At 39.3% G+C, this 12,737-nt stretch overlaps 2 protein-coding genes across 9 annotated transcripts in view; one reads left to right on the forward strand and one right to left on the reverse strand.

Moving 5' to 3' along the window:
• Nucleotides 1–7,751, reverse strand: part of Stard3nl (STARD3 N-terminal like) — a 34,577-nt gene extending 26,826 nt beyond the window's left edge. For 2 of the 7 annotated variants that reach the window (XM_004840275.4, XM_021254563.2), the window contains exon 1: nucleotides 7,550–7,751. The gene's annotated coding sequence lies outside the window, so the exon portion shown is untranslated. Of the gene's footprint in view, nucleotides 1–1,879; nucleotides 2,831–7,516 lie in introns of those variants that run through there. The other 5 variants (XM_087195831.1, XR_015445279.1, XR_002393300.2 and 2 more) reach the window with 5 other exon arrangements.
• Nucleotides 7,752–7,762: 11 nt separating this feature from the next.
• The window catches only part of LOC147822677 (uncharacterized), a 31,776-nt gene continuing 26,801 nt past the window's right edge, over nucleotides 7,763–12,737 (forward strand). The window contains exon 1 of one of the 2 annotated variants that reach the window (XM_087195833.1): nucleotides 7,763–7,875. The gene's annotated coding sequence lies outside the window, so the exon portion shown is untranslated. The remainder of the gene's footprint in view (nucleotides 7,876–12,737) is intronic. The other variant, XM_087195834.1, reaches the window with a different exon arrangement.

Consider the following 12,737-nt stretch of genomic DNA (forward strand, 5'->3'; position numbering starts at 1 on the left):
AGGTGGCCCTCATCCAAATCCAGACTCATGGAGCAGCTGGCTTTGAGTTTTCAGGCTCCAAAACTGTTAGCTAGATAAAGTTCTCTCCTTTCCTCCTTCCCCATTATGTCTTCTGTCTTTTTTTTTTTTTCCAGTACTGGTGATTGAAACCAGGGAACATGGTACTACGTCCCCAACAGGGTCTTGTTAAATTGCTCAAGCTGGTGTGGAACTTTCCATCCTCATGCCTCAGCCTCCCAAGTAGCTGAGATGACAGGATGCACTACCACACCCAGCTCAACTCTTTTCTTACAGAATACTCAACTTCACGTTATTTTGTTGTAGTAAAAGAAAGCAGACTAATAGTCATTATGTACATTCCATATTTTTAAGAGCACCTATAAGCTCTTAGAGAATACTTCTATATCCTCAGAACCTAGAGAAACACCTGGCATGTGTCAAGCATTTGATTTGTTTGTTAAATTCCTGAATTACAATTATTACTGTATGAAAGTATAGAGTCAGAATGCTTGCTAACTAAACTCAAACAAGCTTACACATGTACTGGAGTTTTAGCATATTATACTGAATAACCAAGAAAACTCTGAGTTACTAGACTTGACAACAGAATAAAAATGTCCTAACCATCCTGAATTAACTAGATCGATCATCTTTCTAATATATTTTAAATGCTATATAGGGTAGTCACTCTAATAGCACACTACAAAAACTGACAAAAATGGATGGAAAAATACAAATAAATCACTATATGCGGGAACCCACATGCCTAAACAAATGCACATATTTATTACATATCTACCACATAAAACTCTATGCTGCTTGCTATAGGAGAAAAGATACGGAAAAGATATGGTTCCTGTCCTCCTTTCACAAAGGAGTTAACAGATTCACATTAATAATCAGACAAAAATCTAACACAATCTTAAGGCAAAAAAGACTGAATGTCAGCTCTCTGAGACCAAAACCGGTCTCAGAAACAGGTCTTCATGAAAAAGCTGGCCTTGGAATAATGAAGAGCTGTTATGTTCCAAGGAAGGGGTACACTGGAGCAAACTACAATCAGAGAAGCACACACAAGTAAGTGTGCAAACAGTAAGTGGTCCTGAAAGACCTCGGGTGGGGGAACCACAGAAGTATGTGGACAGACAACAAAGGGCTCTGAAAAGCCAGCAAGGTGCTGTGAGCTTCACTTCCACACCAAGGGTACACAGGCTCAGCTGAGGCAGCCAGGCTCCTCAGGACCAGGAAAACATCAAAGGGCAGCAAGGGTTCACAGCTTCTGAAAAGCTGGCAGAGAGCCTCTCTGTTCAAAGAGAGTTAAACACGGGCTCCATGGTTACTGGCTGCAAACACAATGACTTATGGTTGTGGTTTTGAGGGCATAGGTGTTGAACTCTAGTCTGTTTTCTCAAAATCCTATGAGATATTTAACACTTAGACGAGTGGAGGTCATGAAAGAAAAGGTTATGAAGTTTTCTTTTCAAAGTTATGTAGTCTGAATTGTCTGCACTGAGCAGCAGAGCAGTAAAATTCAGTTCTCAGGCTCTTCTGGTTTAAAAGAACACAAGACAAGCCTTCCTAGTCTGGAAGGCCTACCTGCCCACCCTCATTTCCACTTTGTGCCCTGCATTCAGAATCAACCTCAATAACTCCATCAAATGACTGCACATTTTCCCAGTCGCAGTGCTGCACAGTCCACACACAAAAGACTGCAAACCCAACACTGGGGCCAAATCTTGCCCGTATAAAGGGGATGTATTTGTTTGCTGGCTTGAATATTTTTCTAAACATGGAATTAGTTGTCCATATGAAAAAATTTCACATAAATGAAATCCAGACTACAGTACTTACTTCTCTTGAAAAATTTGGCAATACTCACCAGTTGACCAGTTTGCCATCAGCTACTTAAATTTCTTTCAGTCTTCCCTGGTCCTTTTCACAGGGTCTCTGGACCTCCAGTAGCTGGTGGTCAGTCAGAGGGGACAATGTTGCTGAAGGCTCACCAGAGCACTGTCTGGTTTCACATGCCAGTACTGCTGCTAAGGAGCTGTGTGTAATCTTGGACAAGTTACTTAACCTCTCTAAGTCTCTTTTGCAGAGTTTAATATTGCAACCTAACTTCAAGGGTTGTTATGGAGAACAGTTTACATAAAACATTGGTTCTCGGTGGAATACAGGAGGAGGGGTAAGGAGTGGCCACCCACTCCCAGTCTCAGTGCATTTGGCAATGTCTGGGGGCATGAGAGGAGCTGCCATTGGCATCTAGAGGCTAGAGGCCACAAATGGGCTTTCTAAAGACTCTACAATGCACAGAACAGCCTCTACAACAAAGACTTTTCCAGCCCAAAATGTCAATTGTGCTGAGGAAGAGAAACCCTTAACACACAGCCCATAGCTCCAGGAATAGACACAGTCTTCTCTACTATCAGCAATGCCCAAAGCAAGTCCTGGCTGGTGCCACGACTTCAGGTGGAGAAACTTCTAACACTTCAAGAGCTCCTTGTTACCTCTCATTAATTTAACATACCCTGAGAACAGAAAAAGGTACTTAAGTTGTCTGGTTCTGTATCATTAATTTAACGAGCAAGTGGTTAATTTAAAAATAATTATGGGATATATTTTTTGGAAACAAAAAGCAAGTGAGAATATACTATCGTGAGCAAAAATTCACAATAATTAAAAATAATACTGTCCTGGAAAATGTAGGACATGGAAACCATAAGTGCTGCAGCTTAAGACAGTCCAAGACCAGTAGCTGGAGTGTAGCTCCATGGTGGGGCACTTGACTCATATCCACAAAGTCCTAGGTTCAAGGCTGCCATTCCCATCGCTGAAGAAAAACAAACAAACAAACAAACAAACCAGGCTAAATTCCTCCAAATTCCAGATTTAATACAATAAGAATGCTCACTATTCCCAAGATATATTTTTAGAAAATTGTGACTAGAAGGTAAGTTTTAAATTTAAGAATACTAAACCTAATGCCTGTCCAGGAAGATCTTCCAGGGTTAAATAGCTCAGTGTCAAAGATTCTTGGTGAGAGTTTAGCTTTGATCTTGATTGACAGTAAGAAATACTGTACATTCCAGATCCAGGTCAACTCACAAACAAGGCAAGCAAAACAATGAAAAAGGCCCAAGCTGTGCTCATACGTCATTTAAGAGGCTGCCTGAGATTCTAACATGGGACATTAGAATCACAAGCTTTTGCTGCTAGAGCTGGAAGTAAGAGCCAGGCCTCTTAGCCCAGCACTACAAGGATCAAGGGCCCCCTGGGCTCATCTCTCTGGCCTCAGTGTTCTCAACTCTCATATTCAAAACTGAAAATTGCTATTGCTATTGTCCAGTACCACAAGTACAGGGAACACTGATTTTTATTTGTGACCATGTACCTATCAGGGCTTAAATGTGAAATGTTCCCCAAAGACTCAGGTACTGAAGGCTTGAATCCCCAATGCAGCAATGTTCGGAGGTGGCATCTAGAAAGGTGACTGGATCATGAGTGTTAATGATTAGTCTATTGATGAATCATAGCTTAAGGGGCTCTTAGGTAATAGGGTCCAGCTGCAGGAAGTAGGTTAATGAGAGTGTGACTTTAAAAGCTGTATCTTGTTCTTGGATCCTCCTTGACAATCCTACCCTCTCTGCTATCACCAAGTGAACATCTTTCTTCTACCATGCCCCTCAGCCATGATGTTTCTGCCTTGCCAAGGGTCCCAAAGCAATGAGAGCCACCAACCACAGACTGAAATCTCTGAAACTGTGAACTAAAGTAAATCTTTATTCCTTTATGTCATTTTTTTCAGGTATTTGGTCATAAGAAAGTAAAGGTGACTAATACATTGCCCCCAATATTTGCAGTAAAAAAAAAAATTTATGTTCCAAGAAAGAGGGTCGATTGAATCAAAGCCAAGAAAAGCCTAACAGTGCCTCTCTCAAGGATGAAGTAATAAATGTGTAAATAAAAAAGAGGGCTCTACAATCTACAAAAAAAGCACTGTATGTATAGCACACATTGTTAAGTCTTTTAAGCTCAAGTAAACAGACTAGAAAACTCAAGCATATACTAGGGCACTGTCAAAGATCCCAAGAATGTGAAACTGCTTTGCAGAGAAAGACTCCAAAAAGTGCTATAGAAGGAGAAAGCTTCCCTTAAAGAGACTCAAGGAATGTTTTATGGAGAAAGTCCAGCATTTGAGTGGATTTGGTGAGACAGAACTTTGACCAGCTGGAGTTACCATCCAACTTGTGTTCCAGGGAGAGCACAAGTTATGGCACTGCAAGGAGAAAGCTCAAAGTAAAGGCCAGGAGTCCGGTATGGTGCACTAGGTTCCAGGTAGAAGGACAGCACTATAATGTGAGGTCAACTCATGAGGCCTGGAGTTTTAGAATATAAACATCAATTACATAAACAATCCTAACAGAGCTACTCAGTCAAAATACCTAGTTTTAATATTTTGGCTTAAAGAGCAAAAGCTGCCTTTTGTCTAAATCTAAGTATCTTTCAACATTTAAGAAAGCAGGTGCTAATTCCATTAATTTATTCTAATTTGACTAATGAAAAAGACTGATGGCTGGTCAAGATGGCTGGTCAAAAAGCCATCCAGAAAGTAAATTAATCTGTTTATTAGACTGTTATTATTCATATATTACAATCATAATTACTAAAATAAGCAAATCTTAGAAATAATGGCTACTTTTAAAATTTAGGACAATGTAAACTATTTTTCAACCATAGAATTTATCAATTCATTGCTACTTACAGTCGAAATATAATATATTGCTAACAAAGAGAAATTATATCATAGAGCTGACATAAGGACTTCCTCAATTTTAGTAAGAAACTCCACTTGCCAGAAACTCTGAGCCAGCAAACTGCAGGCAATACAATATTCCTTACTTCTGAGCATAAGGTCAAGGCTGGGAAAATAATAACAAATTTTAAATCTATTCTGAACACTTCTGAAATTAAAAAATATTAAAAAGTCATTTTGAAACCACAGCTTCTTGCCAACAAAAACCAAGGATTCATCCAGAGAATTTATACCAACTCATTGTTCAGAAAAATGTAGGAAAATAGAGCATTATTTTAGCTCAAGAGGAAGCATTGCCTATCTTTTTAAAATGATCTTTTATGAGTTTATATGTAGTACATTCTAGATATTGAAACATTATATTTTTCACTACACAGATGATTCTTCTATGGGACTTTCAAGAAAGAAATACAGGTAATACACCCATACACACACAGCTGAAAATCAGCGGGGTGAAGAACTGGCACCAGTCTGGCCACTGCTTGAGTTATATTTTGTAAATCATTAAACTCCTCTGGGCTTCCACAGTCCCACCACTAAACTGAGAGGGTCAAATAAAAGGATCTCTAAAATGCCACATCATGCAACAAATGTTAAGTTCGAGCAGGGGAGAAGGAAGTGGTGCAGAATGAAGTGGACTTTGGAGGAAGGGTAATGAGTTCCATCAGTACTAGCTCAGTGGCCTTAAGTACAGATTTCCTTCTCTGTTGATAAGGTTTAATATTCACCTCTGCAAGAAGCTGGAAGGATGACAGTGTACGCAATGTACCTGGAAGACTGTAGGCACTAAACAAAGGCCGACAAGCAACCCTGGTCAGCAATCAAGCTCTAATGGAAAAGGATAATCTATTTAACCATGCAGCTTCCTAGAACCTGGCTTGGATAGAACAGGGACTGACTGCTAGAGTCTTCCAAAAGGAAAGCAGGTAAAGATAATATTGGAGAAGAGTTGACGATAAGCAAGGGCTTTCAGTGCTGCACATAACAACAATGAAATGGAAAATCAGTGGACGGGATTCCACGCTGAAAGAAAGAAGACGGTTTTTCATTAAGAAGACCCCTAGAGGAGGAATATACACACATTTTATAAAAATATACGTATATACATACGATGAATTACTGCAATGATTTTGTAACCAAAATAAAACAGAAAGCTGGTTAGAGTATGAGTGCCTCTGAATGAAAACAGGAGGGCTTTACAGTACACAAATTATCTTTTTTAACCTCTCAGAATTCCCAAAAGGGATACAGATGATGCAACACCTGTCCACCTCTCCAGTGTCACCCAGGACCACTGTTCCTCAACCTCACTCCCCTCTAGGCTAACTCTGCTCCCGCCATACTGGCTTTCCTCCATCCCTGAACACTCCAAACTAATTCTCCCTTTATCTCCTGTGCATTGTTACTAGAAACTTCCAGCAGATCTCCCCACAGCCGACTCACTCCACACACCAACACCTCCTCTGGAAAGTCTTCCCTGATGACACCCAAGCTCCTTACCCCTGTGATCTCTTTTCTAGTATTTATGACCTTAAATTACTTTTTAGCTTCCATGTCCAATGTATCTCCACCAAAATGTAAGGCATTTGAGGGCAAGGAACTTAGGTAAACTATTCAGTACTCAGTTTCCAAAACCTAAATCAATTACAGTGACACAGAGATTCATCAGATAAACTGCCCAATGAATAAATTCAAATGATAACAATCAGCATTCTTCTAGGAACATAAGAGAAAGTCCTCAGGAGCTGTTTTAATCATTCCTTTAATGCAGTTTTCTACGATACAATAATTCAATCTTAAAAAGTCCATGTTTGAGAAAAGTGTTTCTTGACAACACAAAACATATGTACATATCATTCTGCATATGGTACAGCGGACATTTTCACTTCAAAAGCACAAATCGCCCACTATCTTATTGACTCCACAATAAAGCAAGGATACCACAAGTTGTTTTCTTTCATCAAATCTTGCTTTGAGAAAGAGGTGGATGGGTAGAAGGAATAAAGATGGGAATTATTTTTCAGAACTCTTCGACTGGACTAATTCCAATGTACTTAGAAACTAAATCTGCCTTTGTTACCTTCCTAAACATATCCAAAGTATTACTGATTCAAATGGATTCAAGGATTCAATGATCCATCCACGAAACAGAAGATAAATGATATAGTGAACAATTCCCTTTTTAAAAGAATTCCAAGTTCCATGCTTTCAACTTATGTTTGAACTAAAAGAAAATAAAAAAATAAAAAACGTTTTTTAACTCAAAAACAAAAGCATACTAATGAGACAAAAAAAAAAAATGGCACCTTGACTGTGCAAAGTGAATGGAAACCATTGCCAGGGCATTCATGAGTCATGCTTTGATTTTTATTTTGTTTTGTTGTGAACATGATGTTTTTCGATGAATGTGCCAGGATAACCCACGCTTCGGCCCTAGTCGTCATTCTCGATCGCTGAAGAGGGCCCCCAGCCTCCTCAGGGTCCACAGGAAGGAGGAAGGGGACCCCACTTACTGCACCCATCCCTAAACCCCCAGCAAAAGGAGGCACAAGGCTCAGTAGTCTGACTTCTCTTCTGCATCCTTCCTGAATAGAGCCGCCGCGCCCTCCCACTGCCCCCAGGCTCCCAGAATCCGCACAAGAAACGCACCGCCGCGTTGCAGCCTCCCTAAAGTGACCTCATCCCGGGACTCAGTTTTCCCACCTGTCAAATAGGGCGAACAAAAACACAGCGTACCTCTTCGGGTGGGTGGCTCCGGGCCGGCAGCCCCAGCCTGGCCCGGAGACTGCGGCTCCACAGCAGCGCCCGCCTGGGCCCTGCGGGAGGAGGGGCGGGGCGCGACAGGGCGGACCCAGATCAGAATCCGGCCCAGAAGGCACGCTCAGACGATAGCCCTCAACCAGCCGCCCGGCCTCCGTGAAGACCTTCTCGCGACGTCACCACGCTGACGTTGACGCAGGGCGGCCGCACCGCGCTCTGCGACCAAAGATCAGGCTGAGGCGGAGCAGACCCTAGTGGACCTAGCCTATTGGTGAAAGGGCTTGTCAATCATCTATTGACCTGTAAGTGGCGCGGGGCAGGAGGGAGAAGGCGGACTGCACTACATTGAGGAATGGGAGTTGTGGGAGTCTAGTGCGGGGTTTGGGGTCCCTAAGAAGCTTGTACTTTCCTGCAATTAGTGTTACATGGTTTCATTAGCTTCTGCTTCCTCCTTGGTCATTCTGCTTCTCCTGCTGTCCGGCAGTCACTTGGGGTTTTAGGCTCAAGCTCGTGGAAAATAACCATGAAGACGGATGTCTGGGCTTCTGGGCGCCTCCCCTTGAATTCTCTGGTAGTGAAAACACAGGGCATGACATTTCTGTGACGGGATCCACGCTCAGTGTCCCCTCCACTTATGAATTCTCGACTGCCATGGGCCTATTTAGGAGACCCTTTCTCTGTGCTCCTATTGCATAACATCTTGCATAGTACATCTTATTATATTTGTGTCTTTTCCACGATATTGGGCATCATTTATCTGTTTCTTCAACAGATACTAGTTATGTCATTTTGTCTTGTTTGATAACTGCAGATTGAAATCAGGGCCTTCTCACTGAGCGACATTCCCAGCGCTTTTTCATTTTGAGCCAAGGTCTGACTACCTTGCTCAGCTGCCCAGGCTGGGCACAAACTTTTATTGCTTCAGGCCCCCAGAGAGTTTTAAAGGTATAGAGGAATGCAATGAAAATTCTCCACATCCTAGTTTCTCAGTCAGGCAGTTTACCTCTCAGAGGCAGTCAGTGTTATTATTTGGATATCCTTCCAGAGTCATTCTAAGTGCTATTATAAATTTCAAACTACACAAGTACAAAATATCCATGCAAAAAATTTTAAACATTGCAAATGAACTTCTCAGATACTAATTACAAACCCAGTCCTTAGATAATGGCTCCAAGTTCCTGTGCAATTGTAGGTGTAGAAGTTGCGTTTTACACTCAGTGATGAGATCTTTACATATCTATGTGATGTAAATCTACCTCATTCTTTTAAAATGCCTTGTGGTAGTCCTCAGAACACACACACACACACACACACATACACGTGTTAATTTACCACTTTCCTACCTCTGACATGTAGTTTGTTTTATTATTATTATTATTAAAAATAATGCTACCTTAAACATATGTGTAGGTGGTTTTTTGTACTTATGTCCAAGTATCCTCTATAGTGGATCGTAGAATATACACATTTTCAGTCCTACTAGATTTCCCTGATTGATTAATCCTAAGTAGTTGTTACAATTTATTTTCCTACCACTAGTATTTAAAGATTCCTTTTCCTGCATCCTTGCCAAAATTGATAAAATAAAAATTTTTAAGTCTAGAAGTGTAATAATCTTTAGGGTATATTTTGGTGACAAAGTGAACCAACTTGTGTAACTGTCTCCCACTGCAAGATGTGAAATGTTTACCTCCTGCTCGGTCTCAGTGCATCTCCACACATAAATAGCCATTCTTCCAAATACTACCACCAAAATTAGTTTTGTCTTTTTTCAAGCATTTATAGAAACTCAGAGTATGTATTCTTTTGTGGCTCTTTTTGCTTAATATTATATTTTCAAGATTGATCTATATTAAAGAATGTAATATTTATTCACTTTTATTTTTGTATGTAATTACAAACATACTTTATTCTACTATCTTTGATACCAAGCTAGCGTTTGGGGTAACTACCAATGATGCTGATATAAATATTCTTGTACCTAACCCTTAATGTCCTTAGTTACACATTTAATTTTGGTATGTTTCCAGGAATTGTATTATTGTACCAGGGAAAGAATATGGATAGTTTTTCTGTTTTACCAGTTTACATGCCTACTAGCAATGAATGAAAATTTATTTGACTTTCATCTTTAAAAATTTGATTTTTCAGTTGTATTTTGTGTTCTCCTTCCTTCAACCTTCTTTTTTAATATTACATATTCTGGTGAATATATAGCTTATCACATGGTAGATATAATTTGCATTTTCTGGATGACAAAATCAGTTTATATGTCTTTATGCCATTTGGGAATCCTCTTTTGTAAAATGCCTGTTTAAGTCTTCCACTCATTCATTTATTAGGTTTCCTGTCTTTTTCTTACTGAGTTCTAATCCCTGTCTATATCCTCAATATGAGTTCTTTGTCAGATATACATACTGATGAATTTTTTATGCTGTGGCTCACCTTTTCATACAAAATTCATCTTTGATTTATTAACATCTTCTCTAAATCAATACCTTTTCTAATTCCTGGGTAATATAAGGAATTTAAAACAATTCAGTTTTGTATAGATGTTTTCAGGTATTTTATTTTCATTAAGCCTAGCAAAATATTTTACTGTGTACAGACAATATTTATTTATTTTAACCCATGTATTTATTATTTCCATTACTTCTTACATTTCTAGGACTACATTTGCCATTATTTTGTTCTTTATTAAGTTTTAGAGCAGGTCTTCTGGTGACCAACAGTTCTCCTAGATATCTAAGATAAGATACTGAGGCTTCACTCCTAGCTCCTTTAGGTGTTCTCAGATTGAACTGTTTCCTTTTCACATTTAATCCAGATTTATGGTTATTCATGGTGGAAAGCGGGTCAGTTATAGTCAGTTAACCAAATAGTCAATTATAGCCCAGAAGGGCTTGAGCCTGTGGAGAGGTGTAAATATCGTTTTAGTATATTCTAACCGAGAGCAGTGTATGAGCCCTGTGAAAATACCTGGACCGATATTGGTAAAAATGGCCACACAGGCAACTCCTCTGCTCTGTGCCTCCACAGAAATACTGAAAAAATTAGCAGAAACTGTCAGTATTGCTTTTGCTAGAACTCTGGAAAATGGTCAAAGATTCCTTGCAGTCAAACAAATGCTGAATCAAAAAAATTCAACTTTAAAGTAGTAGGATAGTTCAGAGCATTTTTACTTGACCTTAAACAACCCTGAGCAGGCTCTGTAGAAATCTTGAACACAGGAGCCTATTTTCCCATTTGGGACATTGCTCCCTGAGTTGTGAAAGAACAGAGACCTTCTCAAAAAATCGTATGTGTCTATTGTAGTGTATCTTAGGGTGGCCTGAGGACTGAGGAAAGATGATAATCTTTGTTTTGCCTAACTAGGAACTCAGAGCAGAAAAGCAGCAGGCATTTATCACAAATATTGTAGGACTAATGAATAATCCACAATCACTTGGGTCAAAAGAGTATTGTTGAAGCATCTCACGAAGCATAAAAAGCTTGGGAAGAAATACTGGGGAGAGAGTTTCTTTTGGGAAATAAAGACAGTTCAAAAATACCTGTATATACTGTGAGGTTTCTAAAACCACAGCAATGTTTAAGGCAAGATGCATGTTCAGAAAAGACGTGAGAAGTCAAGCAGGATGATGCACACCTGTAATTCTGGCACTCAGGAGACTGAGGCAGGAGGATTGCCATGAGTTCGAGGCCAGCCAGGGCTATGTAGTGAGTTCAAGGCCAGCATGCACTACAAAGTGAGATCTAACTTCAGTAAAGAAAGGGAAGAAGAATGAAAGAAAGAACGAATGAACATGGGAAGATCTTACGCTTTTACCTGTGGCTAATCTCTTCAATTCTCCAAGAAAACGAAAGGTAGGCAGAGTTATAAATTGCCAGGCTAAGAATAGCAAGAGTGCCAAAGCATGGAATCAATATACAAATTCTAGGACAGGTTTGTGATTTTTGTTTCTCCTTTATTGTAATTTGATTTTTGTTCTTAGATTTTCAAGGAAAACTCTGCCAAATATTAGCAGGATAAAACCTAGTTAAACATAGACTTCAGTAGCTACACATGGCAAATGACATAGCTTAGTGTTAAAGAAGTACTCTAAATCAGAGTCAAGATGCAATATTTGAGAGTAATTTTTATTTTTTATTTTATTTTTTATTTTTTGGTGGAGGTGGAGGGGGAGGATTTGGAATTAAGATCACTGACGGACTAAAGAGATAACAATAGAGAATTCAAAAATCACACACATCAAGTCATTGCAAAAACATCTTATACAAGTCACTAAACAAGTGGACAACTGTCATCCTCTAGAAGCAAACCCTGGAGACAGAAAAAAATTCAGAATTGCCACATTATAAATTTCCAAATTCCCAATATTCAACAAGAGAAACCAAAAAGCAAGTAAGAAGCAGTAAAATATAACTCACTCATAGGAAAAAAGTTTGAATCAGAAGTGCCTCTCAAAGGCTTGCATTTGTTGGATCCCCAGCTTGGTATTTTGGGGAAGTGATGGAAAATATAAGAGATGAGACCTGTAGGAGGTCTCAGAGCATGCCATTGTAAGAGATTGGAGACCCTGGTCTCTTCTGCTTTCTTTCTGTTACTTCTTGGCCATGAGGTGAGCAGTTTTGCTCTGCCATTTACTCCTGTCTGTCTCCTGTTTGCCCAAAGCAAGAGGGCCAGCTGATCATGGGCTGAAACCTCTAAGACTATAAGCCAAAATAACTTTCTTCTTGCTTATAAGATATCTGTAGTGTTTGTTATAGAGATGAAATCTAATACAGGGATCATCTCTAAAAAGGTGCCGACATTTGACTTACAGAAAAAGACTTAAAACAACTGTCATAAATATGCTCAAAGATCTAAAAGAAACCATTGAAAAATTAAACTACAACAATGATGTATACACAAAAGACATATATAAATGGAGATAGAAATTATAAGAAAGAATCAGGTGAAAATCTGCAGTTTAAAGGTACGATAACTGAAATACAAATTTTATTAGGGATTTCTGTATAAGATTTTAGTATATCAAAGAAAGAGTCCATCAACTTGAAGATAGGAATTGAAATTATCGAGAGTCTTAGTTAACTTTGTGTAATTGTAGAAAAACTCCTGAGACAATCAACTTAAAAAGAGGAAAGGTTTACTTTGACTCAGAGT

The sequence above is a fragment of the Heterocephalus glaber genome, unplaced genomic scaffold (genome assembly GCF_053883595.1).
Source record: "Heterocephalus glaber isolate CG9 unplaced genomic scaffold, H.glaber_assembly_v1.0 deba00001610, whole genome shotgun sequence".
NCBI classification, from domain to species: Eukaryota; Metazoa; Chordata; class Mammalia; order Rodentia; family Bathyergidae; genus Heterocephalus; species Heterocephalus glaber.